The following is a 25004-nucleotide window of genomic DNA, read 5'->3' as shown; positions in this document are numbered from 1 at the left end:
AAACCACTCAAATAGACATTCAGCTATAATAATTATAGTAAGAAAATTTACTGGTACTCTATCTTCCAGCACCATTTAAAATCAAATTGTACTGAACATGACTCCATATGTGAAACTCTTTGCACTTTTGCTATAGCACAAGATTCAAAACAGGAGACTCTACAATTCTAAGGTGGATTCATACAACCTACTGATGAACAAATACTTCACTCATCAAGTATCAGTAGATGTCCCAATCCAGCTGTTTTATAAGTAGACCTTGGCCCAATTCATTTACCTAGGACATATTTAATACTAAGGCTAAGAGTCTCTTACCCAAATGACAGTTAAACCACCTCCCTATGCTGACTTGCTTTGACTGAAAAAAAAGATTTTTATAGAGTTTTAAAGGTAGCTTTTCAACAAAAATAACTTTGTTTTTGAAAATTTTTGACCAGTTGTCCTGAGCCATTCATCCTTATATCATCCATCTCAATCGTAGCTCTCTACTTTCTTCTTTGCTCCTATTATACATGGCCAATCAAAAGAACAGATAGCTACTATAAATTTTTCTTTGCTTGGCCCCCATATTAGTCAAGCAGAAGGCAGGGTAGATTTCCATGTTATAGACTAACCAAAGTGTGTGTATGCATACCTATAGTACAATCTTTTGTGAGCTGAAGCTCACTTCACCAGATGCTGTAAAAGGACATGCAGAAAGCGGAGTATAAGAATGAGAGAAATTACAATACAAAAGACAAGGGTGGGAGGGAGGGAGAAAGAGAGAGAGAAAGAAAGGCAGAGTGGGGAGAGGGGCAGCACTGGCAGCACTAAAGACAAATAAACAAGCAGTAAACGCATAGGAATAAATGAGTCACCCAAGCTAAACCAGGTAATGGGGCAAAAATACACATTCCCTACTTAAATTATACTTAGCACAATCCCATCTGTGAATGATTTCTTGTTTTGCACTTTCCCATTCAAATTTGTTTTTAAATGTTTGCAGTCTAAAAACAGTGTCCTTCAGATCAGTGATGGAGTGTCCAGGGAGGTTAAAGCAATCTGCCACTGGTTAGTGACTCTCTTGCAGCTGATGTTCATTAATTCTGTCACATAAGGATCACCCAGCCTATTCAATGTAGACAGCAGAAGGGCACTGTAAGCAGATGATGGTGTATATGACATTGGTGGAGTTGCAAGTGAATGAACCTTGGACATTATAATCTGTGGTGGTGTTATGGTCTATATTGATGTTAGGGCAGAGAAAGCACCTGGGTCTTTTGCAAGGCCTGGTACCTAGGTGATACTGGGAATTAGGTAGTCCGCTACTTGAGAGATATCGCTTGAGGTTGGGGGACTGTCTGTAAACCAGGACTGGTTTACAGGTCCTGTTCCATGTCTATTTTGAGATAGTTATCCTTTTCCAGGATTGGTTGGAGGTCATTAACAATATGTCTAAGGCAGGGGTGGCCAACCTGTGGCTCCGGAGCCACATGCAGCTCTTCAGAAGTTAATATGCATCTCCTTGAATCTTTGCACAAGCACATGGTGACCAGCTTTCCATGTGGCTTCCACCTGGAAGCTGGTCACTGTGTACTTGTGCAAAGATTCAAGGAGATGCATATTAACTTCTGAAGAGCCACATGTGGCTCCGGAGCTGCAGGTTGGCTACCCCTGGTCTAAGGTGTTCAAGCCAGGGTCTGTATCTGACAACCAGAGGGACTCTGTTGTCCTTGTTCCAGGGTTGGTATTGTAGCAAGTCAGAGTGGGATCTGAGTTTGGCTTTGTTTCGCCATATTGGCCAACAAGTCAACACAGTGAGAAATGTAAATCTCATCAGTTGGTCACCCAGTGTTTTGCCAGGTTATATCAATGAGACTTCAAAACAAAACCAACAGCATTTCAACAGTTACACTGCACTGTCTTTACATTTGTTTACAAATAAAAAATGCCATTTCTTAGAAATAAATACTATGTTTCTTATCAGTGCTACTTCAACTCCAAAAGAATCACGTCCTCTGTGAATTAAGATGCCCTAACTTTTCCCCCTTTTCTTAAGAACAGAATGTAGCAGCTAAGGGCTTGCAAATCAACTTTCTGAGCCAGTGCCAAAGGAGGGGAGGGGCAACCCAAAAAAACCAATAATGCATGCAAGTATTGCTGTGAAATCTGGCCATGACTATGTCCAGTCAGCAAGTTGATTTCAAGATAGCTACTGACGATAGAGTTCTACTCTACTTCCATTACCACATACATATAACTCCTGTGGTGACTTCTCCTACAATCTGTAGCCTTTGTAGGGAAACCCCTGAAGGAACAATAGTAGCAGAGCTATTGTCTCTGGCACTGCTATGGAAAGAAGTGGTAGTGACAAGATGACATTGAGAGTCTGACAATGTAGATTACCACAAAACCATATCAAGATGACTCTCAGTTATCAGATCTAGATGACAATGAGAAAGTCCAGCATCACTGTCATCTATACTAAAAAAAATAAATAAATGTGTGCCACAAGGCACTGGAATGGATAGAAGATTAAACAGATATTGCATCAATATATATTCTGATGGAGAGTTGTCAGATTTTGGCTTTGATGATTAGAATTGCATTTATTTATTCTTTCATTTAGAAGAAAGAAAAAGGCTATAGGTGAACATTATTCATCCTGGCAGCAATTAAACTTTGATAGGGCTGTTGGAGAAAGCTGAGGGGATTGAATTTAGGTCTGGGCATATGCAAGTATAGTATTATAAATTCTCATGGCAAGTAACTAGATTCACTTATTACTGCTTCAACTTGCCAAGTGTTAGTTTGAATGCATATATTTATATCTACTGCTAGGGTGCAGTGCCTATGGACTGTGTGTATAACATATGCCCAGCAACATGATTCCATAAGAGACAGTAATATAGGGCATTTATAGATATGCTGGAGGTGGTAGGGGAGGGCACTTTAAGTTAGCACAGCTCTGAGAGTCATGCTAATTAAAGTGCCTGGAGCACCATGTGTATCAGCATCCTCATACTGAAAAATGGCAGCAGGGCACTTTGAACTAAAGCTTGCTGAATGAGCTTTAGTTTAAAGCATCCCACCACCATTTCTCAACACAGGGACATTGATACACGTGATGCTAGAGTCTGCTGGAGCACACTAATTACCACGCTCCAGCAGATTCAATTAATTGAGTCTACTCTGAAGCACTGTAATTGCTGCGCGTCAGAGCAACCCCCCTGCATGTGTATAGGAGCCCATAGTCACCAATAAGACAAACAGCAAAAGACCCACTACCTGTCTCTCACTCCAACAAAACGGCATTCCCTCAGCTATGTTCCAAAGTCCTATCCAGAATTCCTATCCTAGACTTATAGCCTCTGCAAATTCAGGTTGCTTCAGAACAATGAATTCTAGAACGAAGGGGCCCTTATAAGGAATATAACACACAACACTTTTCTCTCATAGAGGTGATAAAGCTGGAACCCTCTTGGTGATCTTACATGTTGGAAAGTGCTAGTTACAATTATTTGGTACAGTGAACAACAATATCCTAAGAAAGGAATAACATACACTCGGTTTATCATCACAAAAGCAAAAAAGAACTTTAAACAAATTTTTCAAAGGCCATGCACACATGTTACAGCCAATTAATATAACTGAAAGATAACATTTTGGAATCATTCATCATCCTCAAATTAAATGGCAATGTGCATTAAATGCTCAGTCTTAGAAGTAAAATTCACTTTGGTTAGTTTTTAGTTATATTAATCAATATGATATTCACAGAAAAATTTCCTCACTCTGGCTGACCACAGCACTTGTCTTTTATTATTGTCAGTTACTGCTTTATTCACTTTTTGTCTTTCATTAATATCATACATAAAATTGTAATTTAATGAAATGCAACGATGAACATCTCTTATAAACACCCCAGAATCCTTGACTGTGCTTTGTTTGTTTTGCTTTTTTCTGCTAAATTAACATACTAGAGACTATTTACCACTGTACAAAATTCCTTTATTTATGAAAGCTACATTTTTACTATCGTGGTATGAAATAAAAAGCCTCCTGTACTTGTTGCATACAATTAAGCTGCAACAAAAGCCAGCCCAAGCCATTTCACATTTCATAGGGCTGCAATTATTCTTTAACTGTTAGAATATGCTGTCCCCCAGGAGCTAATTACAGAAAAGCTCTCATCACACGCAAGAAACATATAAACAAATCTTTCAAGCACAAAGTAAATGTTCAACATTAAAGAGATGCATTCAGGAAGTCACACCAATCAGTTTGGTTCAGCTAATTACTAATCTGATTTCTGGACTAGTTGCATTAGATAATTATGACACCCATTCACAACTTGAAAGGCAGGACTTTGACTGATTATAATAAAGATCTAGTAATCAGAATAAAAGTAAGAGCAAAGTATGCATCAGGAATGATGTGATATATCTGTTCATTGTCAATGTTTCATTCAACATCCAACCTGAGAAGGGACTGATCCAGGCCTATTGAAATTAGTGGGAATTGTTGTCTTACGTTAGATATGAATCTCACCCCCAAAAATAGGCACATCTTTTCAATAATCTAAATTTGTCCAGTAATATGCAGGAATTATTCTCCAAAAATGTAATATGCATTACCAAGTACCACTTCATTAATCTGCTATTTTTAAGCAAACTGCCCTCGAAGCAAAGCGGCTCAGCTTTCTGTTGTTGTGTTTTCTGTTAGTGTACTGATCTTCAATGAGCTTTATAGCCCAACCTCCAGGCCTTTCCTAGAGGTAGCCAAGTTTGATAAAGAATAAACTCTTTAATGGTCCCACTGTAATTGCATCTCAACTTACATGTGATTATTTCACTATTTCAGCTGCTTCTCCCCCCCTCCAATATTAAGATACAACGTGTTAGTCAAAGACTTAGTATGTAAATTTTATCTTTGCTCCCTGACATGACTGAAATTCTGACATGACTATTATAGCTATGACCTGAGATTTATACAAAGTTTGGTTGTTTTTAACACTGGTAACTCCCCTGAGTTAGAAAATTATTGCAATCAAATATCTAGTGAGATGAATATTGATTTCATTCAACAGTCCATACGTCCTGCTCTCTTTTAAAGGCCTTATAATAAACAATGAAGATAAAGTTGGCATTAGAAGTCAATCACCCATGCATTTATGGCCAGCAATTAATTGTAAATTACAATAGACTCTCCATAGCAAATAATTATGATTTAAACACTTAACCTTGTGGCAACTTTGCATTTTTAACGAGGTTTTAGTTATTGCAAAATAATTTTATGCAATAAAATAATAAACATAAGACTTTGTTTTTCTCTATCTGTGTAGAACATTACTATGAATGGACCTTAGCACTATAGTGTATCTGAACTCCTCAAGAATTCATAACAGCCGCTATTTAGCATGATACTTAAAGAGATACATAACTTAAGTATATGAATTGACTATACATTGACTGTACACTTTCTTAAAATTAGGTACATGGTAATTTATTTCTTCAACTGAAGCCATAAAATTTTCTTGATCAAACAATATAGTATGCGAAATATATATAAAGTTTATGGTTTGAAAATAACTCAGCTATGGCTACAGTTCCTTTTCCATCCACAATTCTTAAAAGGACCAAATTAAACATTGAAAAATATGCTGGACCCAATTCAAAACTGCATTACTCCACTTTCATACCAGTTTAATTTCACCCCCATAAATATGTTCCCCTTCTATGTCTAAGAGACGATGTATTAGGTGATTCTAACGGGCTTTCCATCTCTAATTCCTTGAATCCAGTGAGTTGCTTCATACCTTCCTGGTTATCAAAAGTAATAAAATAAAAAAGAAATAAAATGGTGTTTGAAACAGAGCTAAATATTAACAAGATGCTAATCATCTTTCTATGTTTCAGCTATAACACGGTCTGGTGCAAATTACTGATATAGTAATTCAGTGTATTTTATCTCTTGATTGCATCTGCATCAATTTAGAAGGTTTTAATGTTCTTAACTAGTTTATTTAGAAAGTGCAAAATCAGGAATATAGCAAATATTTCCCTAAAGCATGAAATACACTGAAAAACATTGAAAGCTAGTGTTTTTGATGATGTCTCTCAAAAATTAACTAGAAGATATAAAAAGAAAGCAATGGTATTACACTGGAGTAGCAACACGTATATAATCACATGCTGCTAAGAAACCTTGTGATTGTGCATAGAAATGCATAAAATATTTGTTAAAATTAACTTCAATTAATGCCACATTTAACTTTTCAATCTTCTGAAAACTGAAACTCTTATTTTTTTAAAACTCTTATTTTCTAAGGGCTCAGTTTTGAAGAAGTAACTGTAACGTAAGAAGTAACAAAAAAGTACAACTGACTTCAGTATACAACTACTGTAATTGTGCTTGCAAACTACCAGCATGTATAAATGGACAGTTCAATGCATAACTGATCAAATGTGATCAACTTACCTACCTGGAGAATGTTAGCATATTTTTTTTGCCAGTGTAAATGAGGACCATAATTGCACCCTATATTTGACAATATTTGATATCTTACCAATACTTGCAATTCTTGAGAATTTAATTTACCTTCCAGTTTTGAAAAAAATCAGGGGATTTAAAGCTAAGTAGTTAGAGTTGGATGACTACCTAGTTTTCAGAGATTACCAGCATTCACAATTTTGAAAATTTCAATGGGAATTGTGAGCACTGAACAGCTCTAAAAAGTTGGGACACCTAATCAGACTTGAAAGTTTGAAACTGTTTGTCTAACTATTTTGAATTTTCAAATACAGAAACTGAAAATCAATCTTGCTTTCCTTTCAATGTGCCTCATCATCAACTGAGATGCTAATATAAAAAATTGTCAATAAATTGATTTATTCCCAGAATATACCCCTTCTGATATTCACATAATGTAATAAGCTTAAAAGGAAGTTCTAGACATACACAATGAGAGAGAGCATAACCCTAAAAAATTTGCTTGTATTCACTCCGTATAAAAATGGAGTGGTTGAAATTAGAGTTGTGCAAAAAGTATGCAAAAATTTAGGTTGTCTTACAAAACCCAAAACCAAGACAGTAGGGCTGTGCAAAATGGCACTGTTTCATTTTGCCTTGAGTTCTGATGGTTCAAGGGAACAGTGTTTTGTCTCGAATTTTATTTTGAGTCAAAACAGCTGTTCTGTTCCATTGAAACAGAAAGGCTGTTTTGAGTTTCACTGGGGATGGGGAGACCAGCTGGCCTGACTTCCCATCCCCAGTGCTAGGGGCTGCTTTCCTGACCCCCACGCTAGATCATCTGGGAGTGGAAGGCAGCCCAGCTGGGTTGCCTCTGGCATGATCTAGCGTAGGGGTTGGGGAAGCAGCCCACCTGGACTGACTTCCCATCCCCAGCCTATGGTCGAAACATTTTGACTTTTGAAATTTTTTGACCAGCCTCGTTTTGTTTCGACGATATTTCGAGTGCTTTTGTTTTGCTTCAATTTTGCTGTTTCGACCTCAAAATTAGTCAAAACAGTGTTGAAATGAAATGGCCAGCAAAATTTTGCATAGCCCTACAGGACAGTTTGTCAAAAGATTCATATGCCTCATGAGTAAACCTGGAAGAATCTATGGCTAGCCAGAGAGCTTCTCTTCTTGCAGAATTATCCATTTGTATATGTTGTTATGGTAACAACATCACTGCACCTAGATTGGACACATGGGCCACACCCAGATGAACAGGAGTGTGTACTTGTAGTGGCACAAATAGTAGCAACACAAATTTGTGCTTTTTTGTGCTGCAGCACACACTCCTGCACATTCCCTTTGCTGTGGGCTGTGCTCAGCTCCTGGCCAGGTTCCATGTGCTGTTGGGGGTGCTGGTTGGGGCACACGGTGTCTCAGTGTGGGGCTAGCTGGCAGGCAGCCCTCACACTGAGGTACCCTGTGCCCCAGTCAGCTGGGGAGTGGCATGTGGAGATGGAGGATTAGACAACCCAGGGCTACTAGCTCCCCTGTTTCCACAGACTGTACAGCCCCTGAACTGAGGTACAATGTACCCCAGGCAGCCATGAAGCTAGTTGTAGGCACTGGGTAGAGTGGCTGGTTGGGGTGCAGTGTGCCTCAAGATGGGTGCTCCCCTATCTCTGTGTGCTCCCCTGTCTCCCTGTGTTCTGTGACTAGCTGGGGCACAGTGTCTCCCTGTTTGTCCCAGCACATGCTTTTTTCACGTGCCTTTTTTTCTAGCGTTTTTTTTGTTTGTTTGTTTGTTTTTTGCTACTGGGAAATCCTGGTAGCAAATCTTGTCCCCACATGGCAAATTAGCAGTGTCGTATATGACTTAACATGCAATGTGTGTGGTCTAAGGCACCACAAACCACACATGCTTACACACTAATTAGCTCTGCAGTAATGTTTCACTGTTTACACATGCATCCCTACTAGGTCAGAGTAAGCTAATTAACTCTGCCATAGGATTGTACTGCCTGACACTAGTACTATCCTAAAGTGGAGTTATTTACTCCGCTACAATGCATGTGTAGACAGTGACTGGGTCTGGCTGAGGAATAAGGATGCTACGGTGCAGGAGGCTGCCTAGCCCCGGACTGTAGCACCTTCGTGCCCCAGCCAGCTGCTCTATAGCACACTGAGCCTGGAGGGAGTAGTTCCAGGATGACCCCCACAGGTCCCCTGCCAGCCAGAGCTGTGGTGTCCTGGCTCAATGTGCTATAGTCCCAGGAACAGGTATAAATGCTGCACCCAGAAGAAATAAAGTTTGTGCCTCCCAGATTAGTGTGTTGCACTAATATCATAGATTTCATAGATTTCATAGACATTAGGGCTGGAAGGGACCTCGGAAGATCATCGAGTCCAGCCCCCGCCCAAAGGGCAGGACGTCAGCTGGGGTCATAGGATCCCAGCAAGATAAGCATCCAGTTTCATCTTGAAGGTGTTCAATGAAGGCACTTGAACAACCTCCGGTGGCAGGCTGTTCCAGACCTTGGGGGCTCGGACAGTAAAGAAATTCTTCCTTATGTCCAGCCTGAAATGATCTTGTAGTAGTTTGTGACCATTCGTCCTCTTCATCCCTTGGGGCGCTCTGGTGAACAAACATTCCCCTAGATACTGGTGGTCACCCCTGATAAACTTGTAGGTGGCCATCAGATCACCCCTGAGCCTGCGCTTTTCCAGGCTAAAGAGCCCCAGGGCTCTCAGCCTGTCATCGTAGGGTCTGCTTCCCTGACCCCTGATCATGCGTGTGGCTCTTCTCTGGACTCTCTCAAGCTTCTCCACATCCTTTTTGAATTGTGGAGCCCAAAACTGGACGCAGTACTCCAGCTGCGGCCTCACTAAGGCTGAGTACAGGGGGAGAATGACGTCCTGGGATTTGCTTGAGAAGCATCTATGGATGCAAGCCAGCGTTTTGGTCGCTTTACTAGCCGCAGCATCGCATTGCAGGCTCATGTTCATCTTGTGGTCAATGATGACCCCCAAGTCTCTTTCTTCCATAGTGCTAACCAACATAGCACTGCCGAGCCTATAAGGATGCTGCGGGTTTTTTTTCCCAAGGTGGAGAACCTTGCATTTATCGGCGTTGAACACCATCAGATTCTCGTCCGCCCACTTGCTGAGCCTGTCCAGGTCAGCCTGGATCATCCACCTGTCTTCTGGTGTGGATGCTTTGCCCCAAAGTTTGGTGTCATCAGCAAACTTGGCCAGTCCGCTTCTGACTCCAGTGTCCACATTATTAATGAAGATGTTGAACGGTATGGGTCCAAGGACAGAGCCTTGGGGGACCCCACTGGTCACAGGACACCACGATGAGTGACTTCCATCAATTACTACCCTCTGGGTCCGACCCCGGAGCCAATTTTCCAGCCAGTGGATCATGGGGGACCCAAGGCGACAATTGGCCAGTTTCTCCAAGAGGCGATCATGGGACACCAGATCGAAGGCTTTTTTGAAGTCAAGATATATGACATCAATCTCTTCTCCCTTGTCCAGGTGATAGGTCACCTGGTCGTAGAAGGAAATGAGATTGGTCAAGCAAGACCTACCCGCAACAAACCAGTGCTGGCTATCCCTTAAGATGTTGGCGTCGGCCAATCCATTAAGGATGGCCTCCTTAATAAACTTTTCTAAGATCTTCCCCGGGATAGAAGTCAGGCTGATGGGCCTATAGTTAGCCGGATCCACTTTCCTCCCTTTCTTGAAGATAGGCACCACGTTGGCCTTCTTCCAGTCTTCGGGCACTACACCAGAGCGCCAAGAGTTTTCAAAGATCTGCGCTAGAGGCTGGGCTATGATGCTCGCCAGCTTCTTGAGTACCCTGGGGTGAAGATTGTCAGGGCCGGCTGACTTGAAGGTATCCAGCTTCTCAAGATGTTCCTTCACAAAGTCAGCATTAATGGAGGGCAGGGGATCACCCTCACCCGGACTTCCCGGCCCTGTAGCGGGCACGGACGTCCCATGGGGCTGATGAAAGACCGACGCAAAGTACCTATTTAATAGGTTGGCTTTTTCCTGGGCGTCAGTTGTCAGTTGCCCCATCTGGTTCAGCAGGGGTCCAACGTTGCCCCTGCTTTTCCTCCGGCTCCCCACATATCTGAGAAGGGACTTTTTATTGTCCTTGATGCTCAAAGCTAGCTGGAGTTCAGTTGCAGCCTTGGCTTTCCTGGTCTGCTCCCTACAGGACCGGACCAGTGCAGAATAATCCTCCTTGGAGGTGTCTCCCATCCTCCATCCTTTGTAGGCCTTTCTTTTTAGCCTCAGGAGGTCTGCTAGGTCCCTGGAGAGCCGGGGGGGCTGCTGTGCCCTCTTGCTGCCTTTCCTCCAAGATGGAATAGACTTAGTTTGTGCATTGAGGATCGCTCCCATGTAGACTTGTCCACCGGCTGCATCCCCATGAGCAGGGGTGGGTGGTTGCTGTGGTGAAAAGAGTAGCAGCACAAATTCATGCAATCTGGGTGTGCAGAGCCTGGCTGGCAACCAGAGCATGGCTCTTGCCCGCTAGGCTCCAGTTTCTGGCTGTGCATGCTGCTGCCACATGCACTGCTCCACATTTTTTCTGTGCCTTTTTTTGATATTGCAATTTCCTGGTTTCTGAATTTGGCTCCGCACTGCAAATATGCAGCATGGAGAAGAAAATCATGTGCACAGGGTGCATTTTGCAGTGCCTCAAAAACCTTTGAGGCATCACAAAATGCATGTGCATACTCATGTGGAAACAGCCACTGGGTGCATCTACACGTGCCATTCAGGTAATGTTCTAAATTCCTGCACAGTTTGGGTCAGTCAGCTGCTCCCAGGCACAGCATCTATATGTGTGCTTGGGACTGCAGCACTTTGAGATGGGGCAGGGCAGCCCTGGGCTGGCAGGGAGGTTGCGGGGGCCAGCCCTGGGTTCTGGGTGATGGTATTAGGAGGCAGAGGGGCTGGCTGAGGCAAGCAGCCCCCACACTTTAGCACCTCTGTGCTCCAGCCAGCCCCATCTATTCATGTACCATCTATATGTACATTTCATCAAAGTTAGTACTGTGTCATAAGATAGTATTATCTTACAGCAGAGTTAATTTTTTTTACTGCACCCTAATGCTGATGCACGTTTAGATGTAATGCTTCACTGTGGGACTAATTAGTCAGCTCCACCATAAAGCATACATGTAGATACACCCACTGATTCTTGAACAGGGTGCCTTTATCCAGTATAGTTTATGTCACTTTAGAAAAAATTTAGCTAAGCTGAAAATAGCCTTTTATTTTGGAAAGGAGATGAACTCAGAGAGTTATACTCTTATAACTATATCAGTACAGTTTTAATTTATACTGGTATAGTATTGCCAGTAAATTTCCTGATATAAGACAAGCCCACAGAAAGCACAGAAAAGGCCATGGCTTCACAAAGCTAGCAAATAAACCATCCCTGTGATTTGGAGTGTGCACACATAAGAGAAAAGAAAATCCACAAAACAATACATGCAAAGCAAAATGATATGCAAATCTGCACATGAAACCTTGGAACTAATTCTATAATTTTTATGTACTTACAGTCAAAACCATAGGTGCTTTCTTTGACAACATATCCTCAAGTACCCATCAGACAGAAAGACTGATCATAACAGGTACTGACCCATCACCGCTCTCTTTAGGCTCAAATATATAAATTGCAATGGTAACAGCACAGATCTTTTTGTGCCAAATCTCAGAGAAGGGAGCATATTGGTTCAGACTGAAGCAACCCAACATCAGTTTTAAAATAAAGCTTCAGTTTGTCTTATTTATCAAATTGTTTATACAGGCACAGTCAACGCTCTTTTAAAGGAGGAAGGTGAAAGGGGTTCTTGATAAAAGGTTTTCTTGCTGCTGCTAAACTAACAGCGAATGAGTAAAGTTGTGAATATTTATTTCAAGGCAATAGACTACAATATTTACAAGTCTACCCATATGTGATAGTTTTAAATTCAAAACTGAATGAATATTGTGTGGGATGGAAACTAACGTTATGGAATCTGAACCAAGGCTACATTTATATTTCACTTTAATGCTCTAGCTGTTTAATCAAAATATGAATAAAAGGTCTAAAAGACCAACACGCAAAAATATCATAGTTCTAGAATTTAGCCTTAGCTTCCTATTGTCAACCAATTACTGTGTAATTTTTTCCCTGTGACTGAATAACTAACTGTTAGCAAATAATGAAAAGGCAATTACAGCAGAGCTTTGTTCATATTACCCTCTTCATTTTATTCAGGCTATAATTATTGTCAATGCTGGAGGCTTACTGTACCATGTAAGTGGCACCAGGGAAGAAAATGGAATGGGCTGGTGCATGGAAAATTGCAAATGTCACAGCTACCTTCATCATCACCGTTGGACTTCCGAGATTAAAAAAATAAGCAGCAAAAAGCTCTCCATGTGTGTTTTGCAAATTCTTTACCTCAAGCTGTTGCAATGGCTGAGGAGCTAGTAGCAGGGAGAAAAAAATTCAAGTACTCTGTTTCTTTTTTTCTTTTCTTTTCTTTTTTTTTTTTAAAGATTTTTATTATTATTTAATTCCCAGAGGGCAGTGCTTTCTGCCACATGATGCCTGGAAACAAACTTGTAATATTCTTTTAGCTGTGCTTTTCGTTAATGGTCTCCAACTCTCCATGCTGTTCTATAGTGGGGAGTGGCATATAAATGATGTATTTTATGGGTTTTGATCTTTATTTTTATACTACATATGGACACATCCCAAGGAAAAATGAAGATTATGACCTGTATGTACAGATTTAGTGTGCTATGTTTACTATCTGACATTGACCATTTATAATGCATTGTTTCCCTGAGCTTTTAGTATATACCAAAAAATGATGGATACAAATCAGAAATGTGGTATTCTGGTTGTATCCTTTTAGGAAATATATAGCTCTGTCATTCATCTAGTTCCCCTTTTCCCTGGATTTTTGTTCACAAGAGGAAAAAAATAATGAAATGATAGTTCATACATAATAACAACCACCACAACAACATATTTGTATGTTTACCTTTAAAATCCCAGGTAAACCAGCCAAATATTTTTTGTTTCACTTTGTTTTGTTTTAACATAAAGGAAGGCATACAGACAGTAATATAATGTATGCTATTTGAACAGTATTGATTAGTATTAAGCCTTCTTCCATACTGACTTGTAAGTTTTGGTTTAACAATCATCATTTTATGTATTAACATTTTTCAGATCTAGTATAATAGAATACAAGTATTTCCATATTTCCACAAATCAAGCCACTTCAGAGGCTTTAATGAACCTTTGGGTGTTGTTGCATATCAACCATAACCATTCTTTCAATGCTGACTGTGTGCCACCCTTCACTGTTGATATGCTGTACATTCATCATTAATAAGGTAAATACAACAATTACCATCTTAGATATAATTATTTCTTCCACTGTTAGGTATGATACTTGGCTGCTTGGTGACTCATAGTGCCTGACATCTCCAGGGCTAAGTACAGACAGTCAAAAAGCCCAAAGCTGAATCGATTCAATCTTTGCAGGTTAGTCTAAACTGCATAAATTAAACTGATAAGCAAGTGAACAGACATTCACTTTTGATTTTGGAAATGCAGCCACATTCCTGCAGTGGCCCAGGCCAGAAGCCAAAGGGTGCTAAAACATACCTCCTGGCTCAGCTGGAGCAGATAGCTTGGGCCAAGGCCTACAAATATTAAGTACCTAAGCAGTCTCCTCATAATTTAGCTATTCTATGAAAGACAAATTCAGCTGTTAATTCAACTCAGTAGAATTGAACTGAACTGAAGAGATTTTTAAGTGAAGAACTCAAATTGTATACAGACAGAACAAGGGCAATTCTTTATGCAGTTTCAATACTTTGGGGCCTTTGTGGTCTCTGGTCATTTTCTCAGTTCTCTATGAAACAGAAACATATTTTTTCAGCTCAAGAGAGACTGCATCTCACATTAAATCCTAATTTAAAACTAGTTTGTCATTTTTAGATCCTGAATAATATCATAAACTTTGGGGATTACAGAAGTAATAATGACCAGAACCCAAGCAATTTAAACCTGCTGTGCTAATTACGGAGTAAAAAGTCCTTTAAAATAACATCTCTATCCCAGTAAAATAAAGACCTTTCAAACTATTATGAATTCCTGCAAGCCCCCAAATCCTTTTTCTTCCTATTTCCCTGCAATGAAACACAGGATGTTGCTGCTATAGTGATGCACATCATCCAGGCTATTCAGCTTGCCCAGTATTATATTTGGAAAATAATCTGATCACCTTTTACTTTCATATAGCTTCTTAAAAAATAAAATAACTGATTTATTAAAAAATGTGGTATGATGTCAGTGTGAATTAATGTTTCCCACAGGCATACTAATAAGCTCCGTGACATAATAACTTGTTATACTACACCACTGGGACCTTACAATTATTCCAAAGATAACATAACACAACACTTGAAGCAGCAGGAAACTTCCAGAGTACTTTTAGATGTTTTACAGTGTTACTTATCTTTGAATTGCTTGGAAAAACTGAAAGGAAACAGAATATTTGAAATTGGAAGTACTGTAGTTTGAAAATGAGTCCATTCCAAATTGTGAATGTGCACAGGAGATTAATGTCAACATTTAAAAGAAAAGAAAAGAAAGCAGCAGCGAAAGATAGACGTTACTAAATGAATTTTCTAAACCAACTTATTTTAAAAACTAGTGCACATTTGCAGGCTTGTTCTTTTAAAGCCTCATAACCCAGTCAAATGAAAACAGATTTCATTGTAGTACCAACTTTATAAAATTCCCATATAAACTGGCATGGAAAGTTGCATTGAGAAAGTGCTAAGAAAACATGGCAGATTTGGTCTTTACAAGGATTCACGTAGCCCTTTTATGGAAGTGCTGCAGTCAGTGACCAACAGTCCAGTCACCTTCCCTCCTGACCCAAGTTTGGATCAATTCACAGTCCACTTCCAAGAGCTCAAATGCTTGAAATTTATGTAGGACTGGCATCTACTCTGAAAGGAAAGGGGGCTCTGCTTCATTCAGTATGCATGCAAATGTGTTCAGTGAGGCAGAGGTCTGTAGGAGCCCTTGCTTTATTAGGTGTGCAATCTTGGGTAGGACAGTCCACATCATTCATTATTTAATAGTCAAAATTATACAAATTATATTTATTAAATTATCCTCTTTTCATACAATCTTTTTTTTTTAATCAGCTGTCATTCTATTCAGTTTAGTTTCCTTCTTAATATCTGCTTGGTCTTGCTGAAAATTACATGCTAGAATTCTTTGTTTAGTATCATTTCCCTTAATTTCTTGGAGTACAGTGTGTCCCTAACCACTGCTTCCCACAAAATTCTACATTGTGCTTAACTAATGCTAGAAATGAATATTCCATGCAGAAAATGTTAACCTTTGATCCAGACACATCTCTTTAGTAAGTGATCCTGTTGTGCTACTACCCTTTGATCACGCGCACAGAAATTGGAACCATTTGCAAAAGTATAGCTTGAGATTTGCACATAAACCAGACACGATGGGATATCTTACAGAATGCCATTTTAGAACAGAGAATTTACAGAGATCTAATTGGGTGACAGCGTATATGCTATAACCATAGCCATCATGAATCTGAAACACTGGGTGAACCTGCACATTGACAAAAGCTGGTAGAGGATCATAATGGTATGACTAGAAAGGCAAGCAGCTCCAAATGAACACAGTAAATGATATCAGGTTACAAGTTATCAAAGGTGGAGTGGCAATAGAAGCTATGAAAGCAACATAAACCATGAAAGATTCTGTTTCCCATTCATTCACTGAACTATTTCAAGATCATGGGAATCTGCAACAGCCATGTGAAGCCATTTTCCACACTGAACCTAGAACACCTGGTGAGTTCTTTGTAGTCTCTGCCAAGTAACTATCTTGAAAAGGAAGGATATACATTTAGAGAGTGTAATCTGAAAATGTCAGATGCAGACCACTACTGTTATAGTAGCCCAGCATGGTGACGTAGTGAGAATGAGTACAATAGAATGAAAGCTTTGGGCTCATTATGGGACCAGGGAGAAATAATGGAGAAAATGATACATAAAGGGAAATATTTTAAGAGCATGCAAATCTATGGAAGCAATGACAAAATATAGTAGAACATTTGAACAGAGAATGCTACCAAGATAATTTTGGAGTTAATTGTGTTTCTTGCCCCTTTGAATGCCAAAGACATTTGCAACATATAACTGAAGTAATGAAATGTATAACACCACAATTTTTATTATTTCTAAAGGGCATAGAACTGTAGTATCATTTAAAAAATGTCACCAAATCTTTACATGACATAATACATTGCCTTGGCCCAAAGGGTCCCTAATCCTAAAAAGAAGAAAAATCTACACTGAAGCCCAGATGCAAAGTCCTCCCACACAAACAGGAGACTTGAAGCAGAAAAAAAAAAAAACACTTGAAGCGGGAGGAAAAAAAACCTGTCTCAAGAAAGAGACGTGTTTGTTTGTTTTAGCAGTCTAACACAAAGTACATTTCCTTCATAAAAGCCACTGTTCTTTAGCCCACTCAAACAAGATTTTCAAAGCAAAATAAGCAAACAAAAATCTATATCTTGTAGCAATCCCACAAGGAGAGTAGAAAAGCCTTCTTCTGGTAACCGCAATTTTCCTGGAAAATTTCCCTCTTTACACAAATTTTGTGAAAATTAGGTGGTGCTGTCCTGCCTCTTTCCTCTTCAGCTTCTTTGGACTGCAACTTCCCAGGCATGCATTTTCTATCTTCAGTAAGGAAACTGAGACAAGAGACCACCTTGACCATAAGAAGCCTGGTTTGGAACATGAAGAGCTTGTAACTTCCATCAAAGTAATATATTTAGCAAAGGCACAGAGTTATTTTTTTTCTTAATTTCATGGGGAAAGCGTGGACATTCATTCAGCAGACTTCATCTATCAGATAAAAGATTAATTGAGTGCCATCACTTCAAAAGTATCAATTACTTCTGCAAATGGTTCCATAGAAAAGCTCAATTCATAGAATTCTTTGTATAATGTTACAGATCCAATCAAACTCTGATAGGTTCTTTTGGGGGTGAAGAAGAGAGAGCGTGGTAAAATTTCAAATATTTAATCTTCAAGGGTTTCTCAGATGTGTAGCTTTTAAGCTTCAGAGAAATTTGCACCAGCAGAACTCATTTTTTTTACTGGGAGGTGGGGAAGAAAAAAACCCAATCAATTTTCATGTAAAAGGAAGTAATTCAAGATGCAGTTTGCAGTGCATATGAGTACCAGGCCAAACTGCACTTCAGCTGGTCTTATAGGGCCATTACACTGAGTAACTAAGACATGGCCCAATAGGGGAAGATGAAGCACATTTATTTATAAGAAAGGCCCAGAAGGCCAAAGGAATCAAATGAATGAAATGGGACCTTTTAAGAGACAGTCTGTCTGCCCTGAGCCCCAGCCCCATGCTATCACCGCCCCACAAGCCCAGCCACAACCCCAACCCTGCCCACCCATCCCAATCCCAGATGCTGCTCCCTGCCCACCCACAGCCCCATTCCATTGGCCCAACTGAGTGTGCCCTGCCCACATGGGTCTCTGGCTAGTCTTCATGAAGATCCTGCCTGCCCCTCTATTCAGCACCCCAAAGCAGTGGGTGAGGAGTAGATGGACTTGGGCAGCAGGGCAGGGGCCAGTGGCAACACTGGCAATGGCAGTCGGAAGGAGCCACTGCTGCCAGGGCTGCTGAGAAGTGGAGCCCAACCACCACAGCACCTCAGCCCTGCTGCAGGCCTGGAGACATTGGGACCACCCACATGCACCATGGCTTAGGCTTCCCCCCAAGCCTGGGTTGCGAGGGGCTGAGGGACCTGCCATGGGCCAGATAAAATCCCTTGGATAGCTGGATCTGGCCCATGGGCTGTATTTTGCCCATCCCTGGGTTAGGGGCCATGGAGATATGAAGACAGTCAGCTACTGAAGCAAAATGAATTAAGTAAACCCCACAAAATAAAAGGAAAGAAATAAAAAAGGAAAATAATTTAATAAAAATGAGAAGAGTCTCATGTGTCAGTGAATTAGGATTGGATTGGATGGGCTTGGAGAACTGGTCAGCAGGACCCAACTGGTGCCCCATGATAGGTGGCAACCTGTGGTTGACAAATGTAGGTGAATAGTGGCTGGCAGCTTACATAGGGTTGCATCTCCTAGGATGGGAGGGGCAGTTGATTTGGTGCCAGTACCACCCACTGGGCATTAGAGTTCAAGGTTGAAAGGTTTTTCCAGACAGAACAAGACATGAGGGCAGGGGATGGTATATCCCAGGATGCTGGAGGACTGCAAATTGGTCATTTTATCTCTTCAGAAGAGTTACACGTTACTGTAACACAAACTGAGTAACAGTTCAAAGATAAACCTCACCCAAAGTGGTATATCTAAGAGGCCTAAAAAAATGCTAGTTTTCATGCTTTAACGTGCAGACACTCCAATATTAAGAACTCTTACTATACCCCAAGGGTAGCATGCAACAACATCTTTAGATCATACTAAATCTGATATTAAGCGAGGTTAAAGTTAGAACAGGCTGTGAAGCAGCCACTCATTAAGAGTTAATACTATTTCTTGCTTGTACAACTCTGACTTGCACACATCCTGCCATCTGGATAGCTATCACCCAGAAAATGTGCTTGTTGCAGTGGCCCATTTTGAACTGCAAAAGTGTGTTCTCCTGGCCTCAAATGGCCAGGTCACCCACCTAGTCTGCCCTCCAGCTGGGTCCCCGATGCTGGCCCTGGGCAGGCTCCTCTGCCTACATCTCACCATTCATCTCACCAGCAGAGATCCTGGTGTTCCCTGTTTAAAAATTGCAAATTCTCTCATAAAACCCCCAAATTCTCTCATTAAAATACCCCAAATACTATAGAGATCAGTTGGGCAATGTTTTATTGATATATTTACAATTTTAAAGCAATTTGGAAATCTACCAGTACCTCTATCATAATAATAAAAATTCTAAGTACCTATATGCTTCGGTATTTGCTTTTGTTTTTTTTTAACATAGAAACATCAGAGCTGCCCCTGCCTGCTTTGCTCATCAGCATGTGGAGTGCTGAGCAACATTGATATGCCACTTTCCTGCCCCTGCCCTTGCCCCTCACTCTCATCCCCACCCCCCCTCAGTCCTCTCACTTATGACCCGCAGCCCCTGCCTGCCCCGCTAGCTTCCTCTCAGCAGCAGCTCCACCCCAGCACCAGGACATGGGTCCAGCTACAGCTGTCTCACCAGCTGCTCTGTGGCTCTGAGCAGCCAGTCCAGTAGCGACACATAGGGGATGCGCATGCACCCCTTGAGTGAGCTGGTGCACCCCATGTCAGGCCACACTCCCTGTTTAGGTGACAGGCAGGGGGGCAAGCAGAAGCCCTGCAGAAGCAGTGCCCTGCCTGAGAGTGCCAGCTGAGGAGTGGGGCCGCCAGCAAAAGTGGCCGCACCACTTCCGGAAGTGGCTGCGGGACTTCTGGAAGCAGCGCGGCTGCTTTTTGGTGAGTGAGATCAGCCACAGAGGAACCCCACCCCCCATCAGTACAATTGGCTCGCTGACTCAAGAGGCACCAGTCACACATGAGCCAGCCCTTCCTGTTTTGTTCCCTGCAGCTGTGCCTGGGCCCCAGTGATCCCCATACCATTCCTGGGAAGCCTTGACTGGGGCTCAGGGAATGGGCTGGTCAAGGCCCTTCCCTTCCAAGCTGGCCTCCACTTGGACATGCTGCTCTGGAGGGGCAGAGGGGGTTCTAAGCCTGGCTCTGGTAGCCTCTCCTCCCCAGAGTGCTCCTGCACCCTGACCCCCATCTCTCTCTCTCACACACGCACACCTGCAGCGTGATCTGGATCCAGGCACCATCCCAGGTAAGTGGGTACATGGGGGTGGAGGGGACTGTGGTGGAGGTTGTGTGGGGATGGGGGGGAATTGCTCAGGAAGGTTGGGTCCCCTGCCTGCCTGCCCCCCGCAGCAGCAACAGGGGCTATCGGGAGCTCAGGGTCCACTGCTGGCAGAATCCCCCTGCAGTGTGGCATGGCCCTGGCTGCCTCAGACTCAGCACCACCTGTGCTGCATGTTGTGGGCCTGGCTTTCAGGCTGCACCTTCAGGCACCACGGGGCCACTGGCTGTCACCTGGGGTCCTGGCACCATGGAGCACGCCTGACCCAAAGGTCTGTTGGGCACTTGTAGGCAAGACCCATCCGGCCCAATTCATAGCCCCTGCATGTGGTTCTGGGGCCCTGGGTGACAGCCAGAGTGGCCCAGTGCTACCCAAAGGTGCATGGCTCTGGGCTAGGCCAGGCCCACAACATGCAGCACAGGCAGCGCTGGGTCTGAGGCAGCTGGGGCCGTGCTGCACCACAGGGGGGCTCTGCCAGCAGTGGACCCTCAGCTCAGGGGAGGTAGGTATCAGGGGACCCACCCCTCCTGAGCAGTCCCCCCATCCCCTCACAGCCCCCCCAGTCCCCTACTCCCACTTCCCTATTTACCTGGGACAGCTCCTGGGTCCAAGTCATGCTGCAGCCTTGCCCTACTTGTATTTGCCCCAGCAGGGGGACAAGGCAGCCATAGAGACACTCTGGCCAGATGCCAGTGCATCTCTTTGGAGGACTCAGCCTCTGGTTGCCTCAGAGCATGCTATGGGAGTGTGCCTTGCCCTGCTTTTTTTCCACGGGTTTGTTTGTTTGTTTTGATACCTGGATTTCAAGGGATCAAATTTAGAGCCCATGCTGCAAATATGCACCATGGGGAACATTTTTTTTGTTCCCAGCATGCCTGTTGCACCATCTCAAACTGTTTTGAGACACCACAACTGGCACATTTTCACTCATCTGGATGCGCCCTTGGGCTCTATCCTTGCTGAGGGTGTTGCTGGGAGCAGTTTATCCTGGGATGCTGAAGGACTGCAAATTGTTCACTTTATCCCTGTGAAGCAGACTAAAGTTACCCTAATACAAGCTAGGTAGCACAGCCCAGTTAACCCTCACCTGAAGTTGTGTAACTTTGAAATCCTCAGAGGGAACTCAGCATGAGTTAATGAGCTTTAACACGTGGGACCTTTTGTTTTCAGTGTCTTTAGTTTGGTCTAAGTGTAATGTGTAACTTTACCCTTACTGGGCACGTCCACACATGCAAGCACGTGCCCTTGCAGCAGCTCAAATAGAAGCGTTGCAAATTTGAGCTGGGGCTTTTTGCCTCAGCTCATGTGTTCGGACATGCACTTTGTTGTGGAGCCAATTGTTTGGGGCAAAAGTCTCACAGACTTGCTTGGGGCAAAATAACCCTGCCTGGCTCCTCCCAAGTCTGCAGCCAGGGGGAGCTAGAGTTTGAGGTCAGCACCTGTCCCCCAGGTTTTTATACTGTCCCCAGCAGTATAAAAATCTGCCCTGGCCAGCAGCTTAGGGTTACTTGACCTCAGGAACTTCGGGGGCCCGGCCAATTGGTGTCTAGGGAAACTAGCCCCTTATGTCAGATAGACTGCTGAAGCAGCATCCCAAATTCACTTTTAAAAAATACCACAAAATCCACATTCTTCCACAATGAGAACAAAGGGGGGGGGGGAAATTGATCAGATGGACAATGTTTTATTGCTATATTTACAATGTTAAAGAAATGTGGAAGCCTACCAGTGTCTATAGCATCATAATAAAATAAATCCTAAATATCTATGTTTTAATGTTTTCTTTGAGTTTCCTTATCACAGGGTGGGTGTGAGATGGGGAATGAGGGGTTTGCAGGAGGGGGTGGGAAGGGAGGTGGGGGGATGTGGGTGGGTGTGGAGGGATGTGGGGGAATGTGAGTCACTGTGTGGGTAGGTGTGGGGGGACTGTGGGTGTGGGGGCTGCTTTTTTTTGTTCATGGACATGCTTCTTGTGGCATCTCAAAGGGGGTTGAGATGCTGCAAGAGGCACACGTGGGCTTGTCTGGACATGCCCACTATCTACTATTCTTAATGCTTGACTTCCATGGTACATAATCAATGGGAGCATTGGGTTTTTTTTATGTGGATGGATGTAAGATATTGCACATGGCTTTATATTTTAAGTTCACATGGGTTCCCATCACTGCAGGTTTATATTCTCAGAATTTGTCCTTTTTATAGCTAAACACTGTAGCTTACAAGTGAAAAAATACCTACATGTTTTCAGTGGAGTCACATTGCTTGGAAACAGTGCAGTGGAATGAAGTGTCATGCCCTCCAATTATTGAAAGAATTAATAAAGATAATTCCAAAGTAAATATGCAACAGTTGCCCAGGCAGGCTTACCTCATACTATTAACCTGCTCTTCAATGTTAAAAAACAGTACTGACACAGAAAGACACAGAAGATGATGGGTAATCTCACAGACTGCTTTAATTTTTCATCATTGATTTTCTGTATAATGCACAGTGAAAAGCTTTGGGATTAAGATGATTTTTGTTCATAAATATTTTTGGATACAAGAACCCAAGTCAATTGTCATTTAACCTCTGAGAATTAAAACTTGCTATCCAGGGAAAAAATATTTCTCTTCATGAAATGAATGTGGGTCAAGAATAGTGGTTCTCAACCTTTTTCTGACTCAAGGTACCCTCAGGGGACCTCTCAAAAATGCCAATTCTTGGCTTTCACTCATTTTTTGACTACAGAAAAATAATAGAGCAATTCTTCTGTTGCAAAGAACTCAGCAAGACCACAATAGTTCAAGATGATTTTAACACTATGGATTCCTATTTGAAACCTCTGTGCTTACCTTGTGAATCATGTGTAATAGGGCTGCGCGAAGCTTTGGTACCTGATTCGATTCAGTGGAGATTCGGCCCAATTCAGTGGATTCTTCAAATCCAAAGCGAATCAGAGGACCCTTTAATGTCTCCGAATCAAATCAGAACCCTCCAAATCAATTGGGAGAGATTCAGAAAGATTCAGTGATTTGGACGTAGACACAGCTTTAAATGTTTTTTTCTACATACCTCAAGGTACCAGGTGGCTCATGAATGCTGTGATGCTGGGGCAGATTGAGTGTCCCACAGAAGTGCAGGGGGCTCCCCAGTGCACTTGGCAGCAGACCCGGAAGTGGACCAGAAGCACTTCCAGTCCACTTCCAGTTCTGCTGGAGAGCGCGCAGGGGGGTCCCCCCCCCAACCCCCTGGTTCAGTGACTGGTGCCTCCTGGGTCTGGGGGGGTACTAGGGATCCCCCCATGGCTGATCACAAAGCTGGGTGAGAACAGGGGGGGACCCCCAGTGCAGTCCCCGACGGACCCAGAAGTGGACCCTCCAGCATCGCAGCATTCACAAGCTGCCTGGTACCTTGAGGTATGTAGAAAAAAACATTTAAAGCTGTGTCTATGTCGGAATCACTGAATCTTTCCTAATCTCTCCACTTCCAGGTTCACCATCGAGAACACGAGAGGGAGGGGAAGGGGGGACCATGCTCCTGTGGGACGCTCCATCTGCTGCAGCATCACAGCATTCATGAGGCGCACCTGGTACCTTGAGGTATGGAGAAAAAACATTTAAAGCTGTGTCTAAGTCCAAATCATTGATTCTCTGAAACAGCATCGAATCTTCAGATTCAGATTCAGCCAAGCCAAATCGGGGACAGTGATCCAAATCAATGAATCAAATCACTGTCCCTGATTTGAGCCGAATCCAAATCTGAACTGAATAGGGCCCATTTCTCACACCCTTAATGTGTAGGTGTTTGCACACCTAACTGTTAATATCGTGTGGCACCCCCAAGACACCCTTTAAAGGATCTGGCTTCACCCTGTTTGAGAATAACTGGTCTAGAAGAATAAATTACAGGTAAAGGCCCTGCTGGTCATGCTACCTTGATCCAAAACTCTTCTGAGATACATGTAGAACTTTCTATTGACCTCGAACACCTAGAAAACTCAAGAAAGCATATAACAAATACCCATGCTACAAACATGAGATGGGTGAACCTCACCAATTACATTAAATATGTTATAATAAAATTTTGAATGATAATCTAGACCAGAAGTGGGCAAAATGCAGCCCCCAGGCTGGATGCGGTCTGCTAGGCCATTCTATCCAGCCTGTGGGGCACCTAAAAAATTTAGAAAATTAATATTTATCTGCCCTTGACTGCCTGTCATGCAGCCCTTGATGGCTTGCCAGAACTCAGTAAGTGGCCCTCTACCCGAAATAATTGCCCGGCCCTGATTTAGACCATAATTGATCATTTGAATCTACAAATTTTTATTCAAGATCTCAAAAAGAATTTCTTTCAAGAATTCTAACGTTCCTTGAAACTCTGCAGAGTATATATTGACTGACTCACTGTCACTAACAATGATTTTCTCTTCTTTCTCTTTGCATGTTTCTCCTTTTTGCCAGGGAAATATGCTTTGTTTTTCAAGTTGTATGCACAATGACAATTGACCTTGAAGCATTTGTCCTATCTTGTACAAGCAGAGTTAGGTTGGAAAACAAAGTACTTTGAGAGACATTCATAAAGAGTTTGAGTATTATAACAGACCAGG

The 25004-nt window shown here is 42.4% G+C and overlaps 1 long non-coding RNA gene across 1 annotated transcript in view; it reads right to left on the bottom strand.

The window, feature by feature from the left end:
* Positions 1–25004, bottom strand: part of LOC132243592 (uncharacterized) — a 177111-nt gene that overhangs the window by 60959 nt on the left and 91148 nt on the right. The gene's annotated exons all lie outside the window — the stretch shown is intronic.

The sequence above is a fragment of the Alligator mississippiensis genome, chromosome 10 (assembly GCF_030867095.1).
Source record: "Alligator mississippiensis isolate rAllMis1 chromosome 10, rAllMis1, whole genome shotgun sequence".
In the NCBI taxonomy this organism is placed as follows: domain Eukaryota; kingdom Metazoa; phylum Chordata; order Crocodylia; family Alligatoridae; genus Alligator; species Alligator mississippiensis.
Note: the sequence above shows the minus strand (reverse complement) of the source record. Positions and strands in the feature narration are given on the sequence as shown.